A 17,444-nucleotide genomic window follows, 5' to 3' on the forward strand; every position below is an offset into this window, starting at 1 on the left:
CCGCCTTCCAGGTAATGAGGGTACCAGCTGAAGATCAAGTGGAGTTTGTGAAACAGCATCTCAAAGATGAAGCTAAAGCGACTGTAAGGTTCATGCTGGGTGGCAAAGAAGATTCTGCAGAAAGCATCTTTAAAGTACTTTAGACACCTATGGAGACAAAGTACCAATTGGAACCAGGCTCAAAGATTTTTACGAACGAAAGCAAATGCAAAGTGAGACGATACACTCATACGCATATGACCTACAAGAGAGACTCAGCCGAGTTCTGCGCAGAGAGCCAAACAGAGTTCCAGAGGCCGAAAGTGTGTTAAAAGAACAACTTGTCCTGGGCCTTCGAGATGATTTTCTGAGGCGCGAAATGAGAAGACGAGTTAAAGAGGATGCAAGTTTGACTTTTGTTCAGGTAATGCAAGCCGCAATCACTTGGGCTGAAGAAGAAGAGACTCAAATGCCGGATGTTCCTAGACACAGTCCCCGTGTCAGAGTGGTAAGTGCTGAAGCAGAGCAAGCCTCCTCTACGTTAACACTGGAAAAGCTGCATGAAGCTATACAGAAGATTGCCGCCCGTCAAGATGAACTTTACCAAGCAGTACACGGTGATAGCAGGGTGCAACTTCAACAGAGTCGTCCAAAAAGACAACCCCTGAAGGACAGTGATGGAAGATACATCTGTTATTCATGTGGTGAACCTGGACACACTAGCAGATGCTGTTCACGAGGTACTGAAGCAACTACAGTGACTGATCAGTCGCGACGTTCTACAGGGGTGCCGGGAACTAGCATAGGAAACATTCCATCAAGACAGAGACGTTGAAAAGCGGTGCATTTGGAGATTGTCTGACTGTTGAAGTTAAAATAGCTGGTGTTAAGACAAACTGCTTACTGGATACAGGCTCAGAAGTGTCCACTATTACAGAGTCACACTTTAGGACGCACTTTGGAGAGCAAGAGCTGAGACTGTCATCCGCTCACTGGGTGAGACTCACTGCAGCTAATGGGCTGGACATACCTGTTCTAGGATGTCTGCAAGCTGATGTTGAGTGTATGGGCAAGGTTCTCCCGGGAAAATGCATCTTTGTGCTGACAGACACGAGCCCACTAGCTGAGGAGATAAAGGGACTTTCAGGAATCATTGGAATGAATATAATCCGTGAGTTCAAGTCAGTGTTCATCACAGGAGAGAATGTGAAGTCAGCCAACAAATATGGACAACCTGTAGAAGCAAAGATATGTAGAGTGTTGGCCAGCATGGAGAAAACAGAAACCCTGAGTCCTGATGGCAAGATTGGGTTTGTCAAAGTTGGTGGAAAACAGGCCATCACCATCCCTCCACTAAGTGTAAAGGCGTTCGAAGGTCGTTGCAGAGTGCCACCTAAAGTAAAGTGCCAGGTATTAATTGAGCCCACCACTGGTGTGAGCCTACCCAAGGGGCTCCTAGTGGCCAACGTGCTAACAAAAACTGTGGGTGGTAAAGTTTCTGTACGTGTCATGAATTCGAGTGGGCGGACAATCAGACTTAACCCAAGATGCAGAGTGGCAGTAGTGTCTAAACCACAGGAGGTGTTAACTGAGAATACACTAGAGTTTGAGGAGGAGGAAGGGATGCTTCATGTCCGACGAGTGGCGCATGTCAAAGCAGTCGAAATCTCTGACCACCCCCCAGTAGCAGTCCAGGTGAATTACGAAAAGCTCACTCCTGCACAAAGAGAGGAACTTAACCAGTTGTTGGCAAAATACAGAGACATATTTTCCAAAAGTGACAGTGACTACGGGTACACACAGTCAGTAACGCATGACATTCACACCGGTGATGCTCCACCAGTGAAACAAAGACACCATAGAGTACCGCCACATGTTTTCCAAGAATTCAAAAAACACGTGCAGGATCTAGTGTCGCAAGGCATCCTTAAGGGGAGTGCAAGTCCCTGGGCATCCCCAGCAGTGATAGTGGTGAAGAAAGACGGAAGTGTGCACTTCTGTTGTGATTACAGGAGGCTTAATCAGGTCACATGCAAAGACGCATATCCACTTCCCAGAGTGGAAGAATCTCTGGATGCACTGGGGAATGCTCAGCTGTTCTCCACCCTGGATCTTACAGCCGGCTATTTCCAAGTAGCTGTAAATGAGCGTGATCATGAAAAGACAGCAGTCACTACCCCGTTTGGACTGTTTGAGTGGATGCGGATGCCATTCGGGCTGTGCAACGCGCCAGCCACCTTCCAGTGCCTCATGGGAGTAGTGCTCGGGGATTTGACCTTTGATGTTCTCTTGATATATCTTGACGATGTTATCGTGTTTTCCAAAGACTTCAAGAGTCACTGTGAGAGACTAGAGCTGGTCTTTGATCGACTGAAGCGGCATGGCCTAAAGTTGAAACCAACTTTTGGCCTGTACCTAAAAGTGTGAAGGAAGTGAGACAATTGATTGGATTCATGAGTTATTACCGAAGGGTTCGTACCAAAGTTTGCTCAAATAGCAAAACCATTGCATGCGTTAATGGGCAACAAAGACAAAAGAAAAGCCTCTGAATTGTTCATGTGGAGTAGCGAATGTCAGACCGCATTTGACAGATTGAAACAATGCCTGATGTCACCACCTGTCCTCGCTTACCCTGACTTTGGCCTTCCGTTTATCCTCACAACTGATGGGAGTCACCATGGGCTTGGAGCTGTATTGAGCCAAAAACAAGGGGGAGCAGAGCGTGTCATAGCGTTTGCTAGCCGTGGCCTGAGGGGGTCAGAGAGAAATGACAAATACTACAGTGCGTTCAAATTGGAGCTGTTGGCCCTTAAGTGGGCTGCAACAGAAAAATTCAAGGACTATCTGATGTTCTCCAAATTCACTGTAATCACTGACCATAATCCACTGCTTTATCTGGAGACCGCTAATCTTGGAGCAGTTGAGCAACGCTGGGTGGCTCAGTTGGCAGAGCTTAATTTCGAGGTTCTGTATAAACTTGGAAGGCTGAACACTAACGCTGATGCTCTGTCAAGGATTCCCACAAGAGAGGTCCCTGAAAAGGAAAACACAGAGAAGGATTTCATCTGACTGAACTCTGAGGAAGTGCGTGAATGTCTGTGGGCAGCACAAGAGCTCAAACAAAGAGAAACTGGCGTTCAAGTAGCTGTACAAGCATCCATCAAAAAAGTGCTGAATGGTTACAACTGGGATGAAATTAGAGCGTTGCAGAGAAGTGATCCATTGATAGGTCCCATAAACCATGCTGTATCCAAGAATGAAAGACCAAGCCGAACAAGACTGCAAAGTATGCTGCCAGAGTTGAAAAAGCTTTGCAGAGAGTATGAACGTCTTCAGCTGCATCAGGGTGTGATGTTTAGATGTATCCTTGACCCAAGGGATGAAGAGAAAATAAGGCAGCTAGTTGTTCCAGCCTCCTTACGTCGTTCAGTTTATGACAGCCAACATGAACATGGAGGTCATTTTGGAGAGAGGAGTACTCTGACTTGATGAAGCGAAACTACTATTGGCCTAGCATGTCTAACGATGTTCAAGAATGGATACGACAATGTAAACAGTGTACACTGGCAAAGGATGTCTTTCCAAGAATTAGAGCCCCAATGACATGTAGTAACATCACCGCTCCTTTAGAGGTTCTGGCAATGGATTACACTCAACTGGAGATGTGTTCAGGTGGATATGAAAATGTGCTGGTTTTGACCGACATGTTCACACGATTTACAGTTGCTGTCCCAACTAAGAACCAAACAGCGAATACCACTGCAAAAGCCCTTATCAAGCATTGGTTCCTCTATTATGGGTGTCCAGCTCATCTGCACACAGATCAGGGAAGATGTTTTGAATCACAAGTGATCAAGGAACTCTATAGAGTGTACAGTGTTGGGAAGAGCCGTACAAGTCCCTACCATCCTCAAGGGAACTCTCAATGTGAGAGGTTCAACCGTACAATGCATGATATGCTGAGAACATTGACACCTGAGAAGAAGAAAGCCTGGAAGACCCACTTGCCAGAGCTAGTGATGGCATACAACAATCATGTTCACTCATCCACTGGCTATTCACCTTTTTATTTGATGTTTGGGAGGGATGCGCGCCTTCCATTAGATGTGTTGGGTGGAAAGGATTTGGAGGACATGGATGCAGAAAACTTGGACGATTGGGTGAAGAGTCATCATGGTCGACTAAAGACTGCCATAGAAGTTGCAAATATGGTTGCACAGGAAGCTTCTAAGAGATGGAAAAGAGTGTATGACCGAAAATCCTCTGGAGCGCTTGTAAGGCCTGGTGACCGTGTGTTGTTACGTAATCACAAACATAGGGGCAGAAATAAAATTCAAGACAAGTGGGAACATAACATTGTAGTGAAGCAGAATCATTCAGACATACCTGTATTTACTATCAAACCTGAAAAGGGGGCCCCGTTCAGAGTAGTACACAGAGATCAGCTCCGTCACTGCACATTTCCTTTGTCACCTAGTATGTCACGTACAACCACATGTAGACCCGTAACCCAGTCAGACTCCGAAACCGAATTCCCAGATCTTATTTGTGTTCCAGCCGCTCCACTTAGTCATGACCGAGATGGAGTGGTCCAGGGTGAGACACATGATGTAGATTTTAGAGGGGATGTAGTGCAAGAGCAGGAAAATATGGCACAAGATGTAGCCCCAGAAACTGAGTTGGAGTTACAGGAAGCTTCAGATGATACTGATATTTCAGATGTTGAATGTGAAAGTGTCCCAGAACTCAGACGCTCTCAAAGGCAAAACCGTGGTAAATTACCTGTGAGGTATAGAGATGATTATCAGATTAAATAAGAAAAAACATTAACTGAGGTTGTGATGGTAAATATTTATGAAGTTGTTGAAAGTTGAAAAGTTTCAAAGAATGTGTATTTCGTTTCAATTAAAAATTGTGTTTATGTTCCAGAGAGACTTGCAGGAGATGTCGATGGTATGGCAGGGTTTTGCAGGGGGGAAATGTAACCGGTATTTTTTTACTTTTTGTACTTTTATTTTGACGGGTTGTCCCGTTTTCAGCAAGTTCGCGGAAAAGGAAAAGATGTCTGTGAATAAGGAAGAGGGAGATCGTTTTTACGAGAAAAAAAAACGCCATGATTGCTGTCTGAGAGATCTTCAGTTTTTCACCGGAAAACGTGAAAGAAGATAGAAACACAGTTCATCTGAGTTTTGTGGGTGAAATGAACATTAATGCCATCTTCGTCTGAGACTGGAAACGGAGCTGGTGCAGAAGTTCGGCTGATTGCGTCATCGAACAGAGTGAGAGACTGGCTGAGAGCACGAGAGTTAGTTGCTGGAGCCGTGAGTTTCGTTCTGAACACTGCTGTTTTGCATCTTTCGAACTGTATGTATCCTTGAGAGTTTTTTGGCGTGCCGGAGTCATTAATGAGCTGTGCTTTGGATTGGGAGACGTTAATTTCTTCCTGCTTGTCAATCTAGTGCACTTGTTAGTGCGCGAGAATATGTAAATTAACTGGAAGTGAGTTTTTCCACAGCGTTTAATCTTTTCCGCTCCTGAGCATTTTTGCATTTTTGTGGAGACTGTCCATTGCCTAAGATCGGATTTGCTTTTTGGAAACTTTATTTTTTTTTATTTTTTTTTTCCTCTCTCTTTTGAGACTTGAGTCAGTACGTGCTGTGGCAGAGCTGCACCATTTTGTTCCAGAAATTATTATTTTTTGTTTGTTTGTAGTGGCCATTTGCTAGTTTCTTATTATTACCCTGCCATCCTGACGACATCTCCTTACTTTTCCTGCCTCAGCTGTTCATTTCTTGAGTACAGGTCATCTCAAGTCATCGCAAGTAATTTCTTAAGTTTCATCGTCGCTACAGACTGGTACAAACATTCATTGCACATATACACATATGAACTCTTTACTGATATAGACTGAACTTGACTGAGAACTTGAAATAGATAACTGAACTGGGTTTGATGTGAAAATTGAATCATCTGTCGAATCTCAAGAGTCATTTCAGAGTTCATTTGATCTAAGTCAAGTTATTTCTGAGTTTATTTGAAGTGATTCATTAGTGAACTGATTGTTATTCCAGGGGTGAACACAAGTTTAATGGTTAAACAGTTGGTGGTGCACCACGGGTAAAGATTATTGTGACTACTTTATTTGAAAAACATTGTTATATATATATTTTTTTTGTTTTGCTTTGTCTTGTTCTGATGTGCTTTATCTTGCTCTGAAAAGGAAAAAGGACATTCTAAGAAACAATTAAATCTGATTAAATGTTAAAGTAAGTTTCAAGAGTATTATCATTGTTGAACTTACCTTGGAGTAGGGGCGTCTCACTTGCTCTGTTAGGTACCGGGTTGGTGGGAATGTGAATTGGTATTGTTATATTGCCTCACATATTTACACTTCAGGCGGCCACCAAATTAGTACAAGTATTTGTAGACTAAACTGAAGCCACACTCTCTGGTTCCTTTTAGTATAGTATACAACAGAGTAAGGTAACACGTATACATAACCTATACATTGAGACTCAAAGCACTGAGGTGGGGGACCAAGATCCTTTCCTTCTTAAGTCTTCTGAGGTAACATTAATTTCCCCTACTAAGCGGGCACTAACGCACCCGTTACACAGAGCTTGCTCAGGAATGGCAGCAGGCAGGTGTGAGCGCATCTGCACGCACAGTGAGGCCAAGACTTTTGGAAGATGGCCTGGTGTCAAGAAGGGCAGCAAAGAAGCCACTTCTCTCCAAAAAAACATCAGGGGCAGATTGATCTTCTGCAGAAAGTATAGTGAATGGACTGCTGAGGACTGGGGCAAAGTCATATTCTCAGATGAAGCCCCTTTCCGATTGTTTGGGGCATCTGGAAAAAGGCTTGTCCGGAGAAGAAAAGGTGAGTGCTACCATCAGTCCTGTGTCATGCCAACAGTAAAGCATCCTGACACCATTCATGTGTGGGGTTGCTTCTCATCCAAGGGAGTGGGCTCACTCACAATTCTGCCCAAAAACACAGCCATGAATAAAGAATGGTACCAAAACACCCTCCAACAGCAACTTCTTCCACTAATCCAACAACAGTTTGGTGAAGAACAATGCATTTTCCAGCACGATGGAGCACCGTGCCATAAGGCAAAAGTCATAACTAAGTGGCTAGGGGACCAGAATTTTGAAATTTTGGGTCCATGGCCTGGAAACTCCCCAGATCTTAATCCCATTGAGAACTTGTGGTCAATCCTCAAGAGGCGGGTGGACAAACAAAAACCCACTAATTCTGACAAACTCCAAGAAGTGATTATGAAAGAATGGGTTGCTATCAGTCAGGATTTGGCCCAGAAGTTGATGGAGAGCATGCCCAGTCGAATTGCAGAGGTCCTGAAAAAGAAGGGCCAACACTGCAAATACTTACTCTTTGCATAAATGTCATGTAATTGTCGATAAAAGCCTTTGAAACGTATGAAGTGCTTGTAATTATATTTCAGTACATCACAGAAACAACTGAAACAAAGATCTAAAAGCAGTTTAGCAGCAAACTTTTTGAAAACTAATATTTATGTAATTCTCAAAACTTTTGGCCACGACTGTACATCTCTGTAGCAGAATAATGCTATTCAGTCCTAAAACCCTGAAAATAATTAGCATTTTTGGCCCATCAGATCCTTTGGGAACTTCTATTGGGTTTCTAGAATGGTGGTTTTCCTTTTATGGCTAACGTTTCTTTCTTTTTTAATCCACTGTGAGAAACAGTTGCTGTATAAGGAAGCAGGTTCTCGGATTCATTGATCATTTTGTGGTTGGCCTAGTTGTAGTCCTTTAGCAGCAATTTGTTAGTTTTTATGGTTCTCAACTCGAGGTCCACTTCCAGTTAAACTCCATCAAACCCTTCTGAACAAACTAATTAACGTCTTCGGTATTACTAGAAAGTTACTAGCAGGCGAGTTTGATGCTGCTAAAAAGAACATAATTTGGTGTATATGGTGTAATGAAATGTGTTTTTGCGGTTTAAGGTTAAAAAACACATTATTTTCCACATACTGTACATTATTGTTTCTCCTCTATGCCACACCTTCTGAAACACGTTGATTTTTACAAGGCTCAGCGGTCTGAAAATCAAGGTGTGTTGTGATTGGCCAGCTATCCAGTGCGTGGTGATTGGCAGAAAACCTCAAGCATGTGACAGAAACGTTATGCCCCTTAACATACGGTGATGCCCTGTCTGGCCGGAGCGACGAGACATAAACATAAAACCCATTAGAAAAGTGAGATAAACATGATTTCTAGTTGTGTCCTCTTTTGGAAGCCAAACAAAGTAGTTTCGCTTTCTCAATGAAACAGCGTCACACACCTCGGCCTTGAGTGAGCGGAGGCCAGACGCTTAGAGTGTGGATTGCCGGATCGGCTTTCACCATGTACGAAGTGGAGTCCAGCCCTGGGTCGTAACATGTGGTTGCCACAAGCCCAACGGACGCTCCTACAATTCTACGAAGGAGCATCCGGCGGGCTTGTGTTAACCACATGTAATGACCCCAAGCTGGACTCCACATTTATCTACTGACGTAGATAGGTGGGGGCGTGTTAGAATGAGCCATGTTAGGGGGGTGTGGATGAGTCTTTTTTAGTTTTATAAAGAATATATCTTTGGATTTAAGACCTTGGTCTTTGCAACTTTAGAGATCTTCTTTATGCACCAAGAGCTTGTAACACTCCAAAGAGAAAGGAAAAATTTTAATCACATCATATGACCCTTTAAGAACTATAGTTAGTTTATGGTTCCCTGAACGTTCCCAAGAATGTTCACTGCTGGTTAGCCTGGAAAGCTTTCTCAACGTTCTCAGCTCTGGTCCTTGGGAGTTTAACTCCAACCCTAATCAAACACACCCGAACAAGCAAATCAAGGACTTCAATATTACTAGAAAGCTACTAGCAGGCAATTTTGATCAAGGTTAGAGCTAAACTTTGCAGGAAAGTGGACCCCGAAGGCAGGAGTTGAGAGCATTATTGTAGAAATAGAACTAACACCATAAAAAGAAAGGAAGCAAAGGGAATTTCTTTATTTTCAGATGGATTTGAAGCAGGACATCATGCTTAAGCTGATTTCTGATAGTATTTTCCCCAATGGAGGTCTTTGTACAGCTATTTGCATTTAGAGATAAAATGCAGATGCTTGTGAAACCTTGATACATGAGATGAATCTTTCTATTGACCTTCATTACCATGACCAAAGGGGATGAGAACATTGAGATATGCTAATGATTAAGGGCATCTCTATGCTGGTTTAGCTGGAAGGGACACACTCACTTGAGACAACTAGTAGCTACTGGGAATCCTGAATCTTGAAAGAGTTTATATAAGACAGCAAAGGCTCACTTGCACACTTTTTTTTGCCATTAAATGTTTCATTTTATGATCCTCATTTTATTTTGTTCATAACACACACAGACTACTATCATACTGAACATTGTTCTTGACATAGTGTAGGTGAATTAAGGGTCACTGGAAGACTTTTTGCCATTGAGATGACTGGGACAAAAATGTCCCAATTTACCTAAACTCACCCTATATGACACATAAATCACACTATATCTTGATTTTTAAAACAGATATGGATTTAAGAAGATCGGCAGCCATGTATACAAGAAAACTATGCTATCTTGCTAATAAATTAAATAAAATTAAAGTACAATCAAAATTGGTTAATACACTGCCAGTCAAAACTAGGACCAAGTAAGCATTTATTTAAAATGATATATAGGGAAATAATTTAAAATGACTGTTTTCTATTTTAATATATTAAAAAAAAAAAAAAAAAAAAAGTAATTTATCCCCAGGATTCTTTGATGAATAGAAAGTAAAAAAAAAAAAAACGAAAAAGGGAGGAAAAATTAATAATAATAAAAAAAAAAAAATATATATATATATATATTTTCACATTTATATATATATGTGATCTCGCTAACAGCAACAAATATATAATGTATACATATATACATACGCGTGTGTGTGTTGAACCAAAGGATAGCATGACAAATGGCTGTGCACAGTTATTGACACAGTTTATATGCAGCTGAAAGCTAATAAAAGCACATTCTGAGCCACGTGACATGGTATCTTTCTCATTTCCCCATGTCTAATGTATTCAGACCCAATCACCATGACAGTCCACCTGAAAGCTGACTCAACTTCATACGCCTGCAACACCCACAAGCCTGCTGCTCGCACACAGAAACTTAAGTCCATTTACTCAGTTTTTTTTTCTCACTTGTGCCTCCTCTATTCTTCTCGCCCATCTTTTTTTTGGCTCTCTCTCTTTCCCCCTTCATTTTCTTCTTCAAAGTCTGCATCTCTGACTGCCTGCTGAGAGGGGTGTTGAGAAAGTTAATTTTAATGTTGGCCTTAAATGCTATGCTTGGCCTGTCTCAGTCAGCACCTGCCCCAGCTTTGATACGGGGTGACAGTCTGCCGGATTCATCTGCCCAGGAGCTGTCAGTCAAACGGCCAATCATGGGCATTGTAGTCAACACAGAGACACCCCAGAGCACCAGGCTAACCAGAGCCAGGTCACACATGACATATTATGAGGAGACCCTCATTCATTTTTCTCATAATAAGTTAGTGATTATATTGTCTGTTATAGAGACATGTGATGTGTGAATAGGACTAAATGGGCAAGTGGTGAACCGAGCCAAATGTCACTGGTAAAAAGATGAAAAAGCTATGATTTGCCCTACAAATGAATGCTATTTATTCTTTTATCTGATATAGTTTTTTATTCCTTGGTAAGCTAAAAAAAGCACACTGAATCAGGGTTGCTGTGTGTTTATTGAGAAATGGAGGGTGACAGTGATTTCCTGAGAGCTGCACACAGGTAAAAAATAAAAATAATAATAATTTTAAGATTTAAGTTTTATTTTATTTTTATTTTTTTCAGGTGATTCAGAGGGTATTAAAACTCTACATTTTATTACACATTGCACTAGGAAGGAAATAATTTCTAATATACATACCTACAGTCACTTTTAATTTTGCTGAAAGTTGCTGAATATTGGTGTCAGCACATCTTGACTCCTCTCAGGAACTAAAAGCTTTTTGACTGATTGTGAACTTAGGAAACTAAAAGAGAAGAAGATAATATTCCTACGCATAACTGTACTTATTCATTTATGACACTTTATCACATAATTTCCCCATAATTATTACACAGCACTCCAAAATACTTAATTCTAATTGGTCAATCTTAGCACTGTATAATAAACATTTAAACCAATCATTTTTGTTCAGTTGTTTGTTTATTTGTTACATTAATAAGCACAATTGTGAAATACACAATATAGTCAGTTGGTTATTATAGCAAATGAAACCCAGACAATATGGTCCTCAATGCAGAATCCAAGATCCAGGTGCGCGGTTGAATCCAGATCCAATTCCTCCCACCTTACATATACCTAAACCTACCTGTCTCCACCCCCTGATTCCTAAACCTATCTCCACCCCCTAGATGTGGATCCAACCATGCAGTGAGTGGCTACCGACCCAGACAGGATCTTGAAAGATACAAGACCTGATCCTGAGATCTTCCTGTCAGGGTTTATTTTGCAATAATGTCCGGCTGACTGTACATCATCCCCTACATAAACGTACTTATTCTCACTCTGCTGAATAATATTTCTGTGAATCAGAGGCCTGCAGAGATGTGTTGACTTAAGTGAAATTTTGTTTGTCAGACTAGCACTGTCAATTGTTTCTGCATCAGCAGATGAGAAGTGAAACAAGATGTGCAAATGTTCCTTTAAGGGGAAATGGATGACTTTGTTTTAGGTGTGCCTATTTGTGATTCAGGTTTATGAATATTGACAGAGCATCCTCTGGCAAAGAACTGGTTGAAACACATGTTCTGGGAAAATAACAGCATAATCAGCTGTTCCCTTTCAATACTACACTCGTACTGTGTCTTGCTAGACGCATATGGGAAAATGTTTTTTTTCATTCACGTAGTGAAACTGCATGGCCAGTGGTTCGTGCAGTCTATTAAAAATTAACCAGTGGTTAGGCAGTGGAGCTGCACGAGCCTATGTCGATGAAGCCCACCAAAGGCCGCCAGAATGGGCGGGGCATCTGGTTATATAAGCAGGCATTCGCTACAGGATTCGCAAATTTACACTTACATTCACGATTATCACTGATCCTGAAAGCCTGCTCTCCATTGATATGCCTCGCAGCTGGACTGAGACCTCCCTGCTCAGATGACCGGCTCTCCATACCTCAGCATTGCAGTAGTTCCAGTCCTGTTCCCCTGCCACCATCCGGCTATTGTGAAAGAGCTTAATTCTAACAGGTAAGACCTAAAAGAGCCAATTCTAGCGACTTTAATGCAGATGTCACAATGCGAATGTGGCTCATGCAGGAAAACTTGCACAATGCAAAAGAGCAATGAGTGAGGGCAGGCCCACAAGGAGTTGCTCACTGAGATGGAATGCTTTTGTTAAAAGCATGAGTCTTGCTCTCCTCCACTCGTGGACTGCCTTCACTGAAGGCAGCCCTGATCTCCCATTTCTCCTCTCTCAGCGAGCCATGGAGAGAGACTAATCTCATGCTGGCACTGTGCCTGTGTGCTCTCTCTCCCTGTTGCATTCGGATCAGCCACAAATGGGCAGTAAGCTGTGCGCTTACTAAGACAGAATGCTCACTCGAGCATGAGTCTTACTCTTCTCCACTGCCTTTCACTGAAAGCAGCCCCCTCTTGCGTTTCTCCTCTCTCAGCAAGCCTCTGAGAGAGAAACAGCGAAGCCTGGGAACTAAGCAACTGGCTCTGAGTGATCTCACGCCTACACAAAGCCTGCGTACTCGCTCTCCCAGCTGGGCTTAGATTCGTGTCTCACATGTACCCCTCTTTACATCGAGGGGATCTTTCCTCCTAAGTAGATTGGAGCAGATGCTGCTGCTGGCAGCTTCGAATATGTGTCAGTGTGTCACTATAGGTGCGCTTACAGACACTTGTGTTTCTCTCCTCCCAGTTATTTGGAGGTAGAAATGACAAATTTGCAGGTATAGACGATCAGATTTGAGTGATTAAATATTGGCAAAAGCCCCCACATGCATTACTCTTGTATTTGAAAACGCCCTTTTGCCTGGTCCACACCCACTCTGAGGCTGCGCTGCTGAGATAGACTGCTCTTACTATGAGATTTTATGTCTCGCTCTGCTTTGCTTGCAATTCCTTGTCCCTAAAAAGAATGGTGGCCTCTGCCCCATCTTCGATGCCCTCATGAAAAGGTCATTCAGGATGACTACCTTGAAACAGAACCTTGCTTACGAGAGTGGTTCTTTTCATTGAATACATACTTTCAAGCCCCCCACCCTATTGCGGGCCAATCGGTGGGCAGAAACAGCGCAGTTATCCGCTTCCTAAGTGGTGCCAGGAGGCTGAATCTGCCTGGTCCCCCTATCGTCCCTTCATGGGATCTTCCCACTATGCTGAGGGCCCAGAAGGGCCCCGCTTTCAAGACTCTACAGTGTGCCAACATTTGGTTGCTATCACTGAAGACTGCTCTGCTTCTAGCACTGGCATCAATAAAGTGAATAGGGGTCCTGCAGGCACTTTTCATTAACCCCCCCATTAAAATATGGCACACACGGTGCGTTCCATTCGACCATAAGTGTACTGCGAAGTGGACTTCACAGGGTATTCCGCCATCTTAAGTGAGATTCCAATCCGAAGGGAGCGAACATGTTCAGTTCGAAGGGCACTGGGCACGGCACAGGGAATAAGGGAACATCGATACATCACTTCACAGGAAGTGGAGAGGGATTATTAATATATATTCATTACGGATTGTGAAAAAAGCAACTAGAAGCAGATGAGGCCCTGCCATTTTTTCTTTAGTTTACTTTATTTACCTCAGTGTTTACTATACGGCTGTGCGCGGGAAGAAGGCGCAAAAGACTGCTATGCAATTATATGACCATTTATTAAAAACACATATATACACAGTTAACCAAATAAAAGTTTATTTTCATATTTGCATGACAGTTACAGCAGGGCTTCAATTCTGTTAATAGTCAAGTAATGGCAGCAATAGTCAATTAAAGTGTATAATAAACATACATTTTTCATTATATAGTACTCAATGTTTTTTCTTTTTTTATTGTATAGTGTACATATTTTAAATGTGATTGTAAATAAAAATTTAAATATGAATGTAGTCCTATATATTTATGTTATATTATAATCTGCGCGACCCCATCGTTGACTTTCTTTGATGACGTTTGCAGGGCGTTCCAAATGAGCGGTTATTGTCAGTGAAGTCCACTTCAACTGATATACCATGCTCAGGGAGTAGGGAGCAGTGAACACTGCGTAGGGACCCTGTCGAATGGAATGCAACTATAGTCTTAGAGTTTATACTTGACTAACTGGGGCGCAGGACAGGAAGCATACAGACTGGCTAAACCAACTGTCTGCTTGCCGCCTCACGTCAAAGAAGACAGTTTATTCTCAGCACATAGAGACTCTTTCACCTAGATATCACACTATAGAGACTTTGTCTGTTCCCCGAACTAGAAAATACAAAAAAATGTCCAAACCAATTTAAGAGTAACAATTTAATTGAGGTTCAACAAATAAAAAACAGATGCAATACGGATAAACATAAATATAATTTATAATAATTATATTCTCACTCAAAATGTTTAAACAAGTAACAAGATGTGTTGCCAAAAGTCGTTCTGCTGTATCTTGAACATTAAAATAATTAATTTAACTATAATAATTAAAGCGTGACGTTTGTCATAAGACGGGCACTATGTATGACGTCACTGTAATGAGACGCATAATTGCAGAGAGAGCACGAGTTTCACAGATCGCGAGTGAATTCAAACTGAATCAAAAGTGTGATGATTGATTGATTTTGGAGTGGATGATAGCCGATTGCGAGCCCTGTACAATCCGATGTGACTGATTAATTGTTTATTGAAATCCCCCGGATTTGGTCAGGTTATTTTTGAGATTCCGAAATAAGCTGTGATCCTGAGATGGCGAGCCACCCAGCTGAAAAGTCCTAAAAAGAGACAAGAAATCCTGTGATTCTTCGTTGAGTGATCAGTGCCTTATCTGACATCACAAGTGGAATTCATCCTAAGTGGTATTTATCAGCAATTACCTCAACACTGAGTATCGTAAAGGGACAATTGTTGCACTACAGACAGTTTTGCACACAAACACACGATTGTTCCATTGACTGAGAACTGTTTATCTACTGAATTACAGTCAAGTATTGTATTATTTTCAGTTAAGTTGTTATTTTTTTTTTCTTGAAGTAATCTGTTGTTTGAATTGTATTTCCTTTGTTTTGGGTAAAGGTTATAATTCAACCCAGCTTTTTCAACCCAGAGTTTTCAATTATGATGTTTTCAAGCTCAACTACGTCCATATTGACACTATTTGCACTACTTCAAATTTTAAAGTTATTTTCCTGGTCTCTTGTGTCTTTAAAGGTTTTTTTCTTTTTAATACTACAATGCCCTCCTGGCTGGCTCGCCACTTACTGTAACAGATAGTGCTATGTACTGCACCGTAGCTACTCCTTCTCTGTGTGTATAATCTGTATGTCAGAATACACTATGGACCAGAACTCTAGATTCGCTACAGAGGGCAAAATGAGTTAAAACACATTAACACACAAAAAAAATACAGACAGACCAGGAAAATGACTTGTACTAAATTGTTTCCTTTTACTTTGCAGCAAAATTGAAAATTATTGTAAAATAAGATGAACTAACAATAAACAATACAATTATATAAACAATGAAATTGTCTTTCTCTTTCCCTTTAAGAAATGTATGGTTTGAGCTCCTTGGTAGTTACTTGATCTAATTTCATTGTTTATATAATTGTATTGTTTATTGTTAGTTCATCTTATTTTACAATAATTTTCAATTTTGCTGCAACTTTGGTATTTAAATCGTGTTTTTGTATATATCAATTTGTTATAGACTTAGATAAAACTTTACTGTTTATGTAATTTTTCGTGTTTTAATTTATTATCGTTTTTTTTAGAGCTTTGTTTCTTATTAGCTGGGTTGAATTATAACCTTTACCCAAAACAAAGGAAATACAATTCAAACAACAGATTACTTCAAGAAAAAACAAAAAAACAAAAAACAAGTTAACTGAAAATAATACAATACTTGACTGTAATTCATTAGATAAACAGTTCTCAGTCGATGGAACAATCGTGTGTTTGTGTGCAAAACTGTCTGTAGTGCAACAATTGTCTCTTTACGATACTCAGTGTTGAGGTAATTGCTGAGAAATACCACTTAGGATGAATTCCACTTGTGACGTCAGATAAGGCACTGATCACTCAACGAATCACAGGATTTCTTGTCTCTTTTTAGGACTTTTCAGCTGGGCTGGAAATCAATCAGTCACACTTTTGATCCAGTTTGAATTCACTCGCGATCTATGAAACTCGTGCTCTCTCTGCAATTATGCGTCTCATTACAGTGACATCATACACAGCGCCCGTCTTATGACAAACGTCACGCTTTAATTATTATAGTTAAATTAATTATTTTAATGTTCAAGATACAGCAGAACGACTTTTGGCAACACATCTTGTTACTTGTTTAAACATTTTGAGTGAGAATATAATTATTATAAATTATATTTACTTTTCTGATCAGCTCAATTTTGACCTGGGTTACACTTGGCTTATTAAATATCAGTTCCCTTTCTACGAAAGCACTTTTTGTAAAATAATATGATCACTGATCATAATCTAGATGTGCTCTGTTTGACAGAAACCTGGCTAAAACCTGATAATTACATTATTTTAAATGAGTCTATCTCCCAATATTACTGTTATAAACATGAGCCACATCCAAAAGGTAAAGGGGTACCATGTTGATATTTGAAAAAGATGCATTAGGACCAGCATTTATAGACATTCTGGACTCTATTGGGGTTAGACAACACGTCTCAGGACCTACTCATTGTCGAAATCATACTCTATATTTAATACTGTCACATGGAATTGATGTTGATGGTGTTGAAATTATGCAGCCAAGTGTTGATATCTCAGATCATTATTTAGTTTTGTGCAAAATTCATATAGCTAAAACTGTAAATTCTACTTCTTGTTACAAGTATGGTAGAACCATCACTTCTACCACAAAAGACTGCTTTGTAAGTAATCTTCCTGATGGATTCCTTTGAATATCCAAAACCTCAGAACAACTTGATTATGTAACAGAAACAATGGACTCTCTCTTTTCTAGCATTTTAAATACAGATGCTCCTTTACGCTTAAGGAAGGTTAAGAAAAGCAGTCTGACACCATGGTATAATGAGCACACTCACACCCTAAAGACAGCAGCCCGGAAAATGGAGCGCAGTTGGACGAAAATAAAACTAGAGCTATTAGTATATATTTTGTATTGCTTGGCGGGAAAGTAACCTATCCTACAGAAAAGTATTAAAAACTGCT

The sequence above is a fragment of the Carassius carassius genome, chromosome 20, assembly GCF_963082965.1.
Source record: "Carassius carassius chromosome 20, fCarCar2.1, whole genome shotgun sequence".
Lineage (NCBI taxonomy): Eukaryota > Metazoa > Chordata > Actinopteri > Cypriniformes > Cyprinidae > Carassius > Carassius carassius.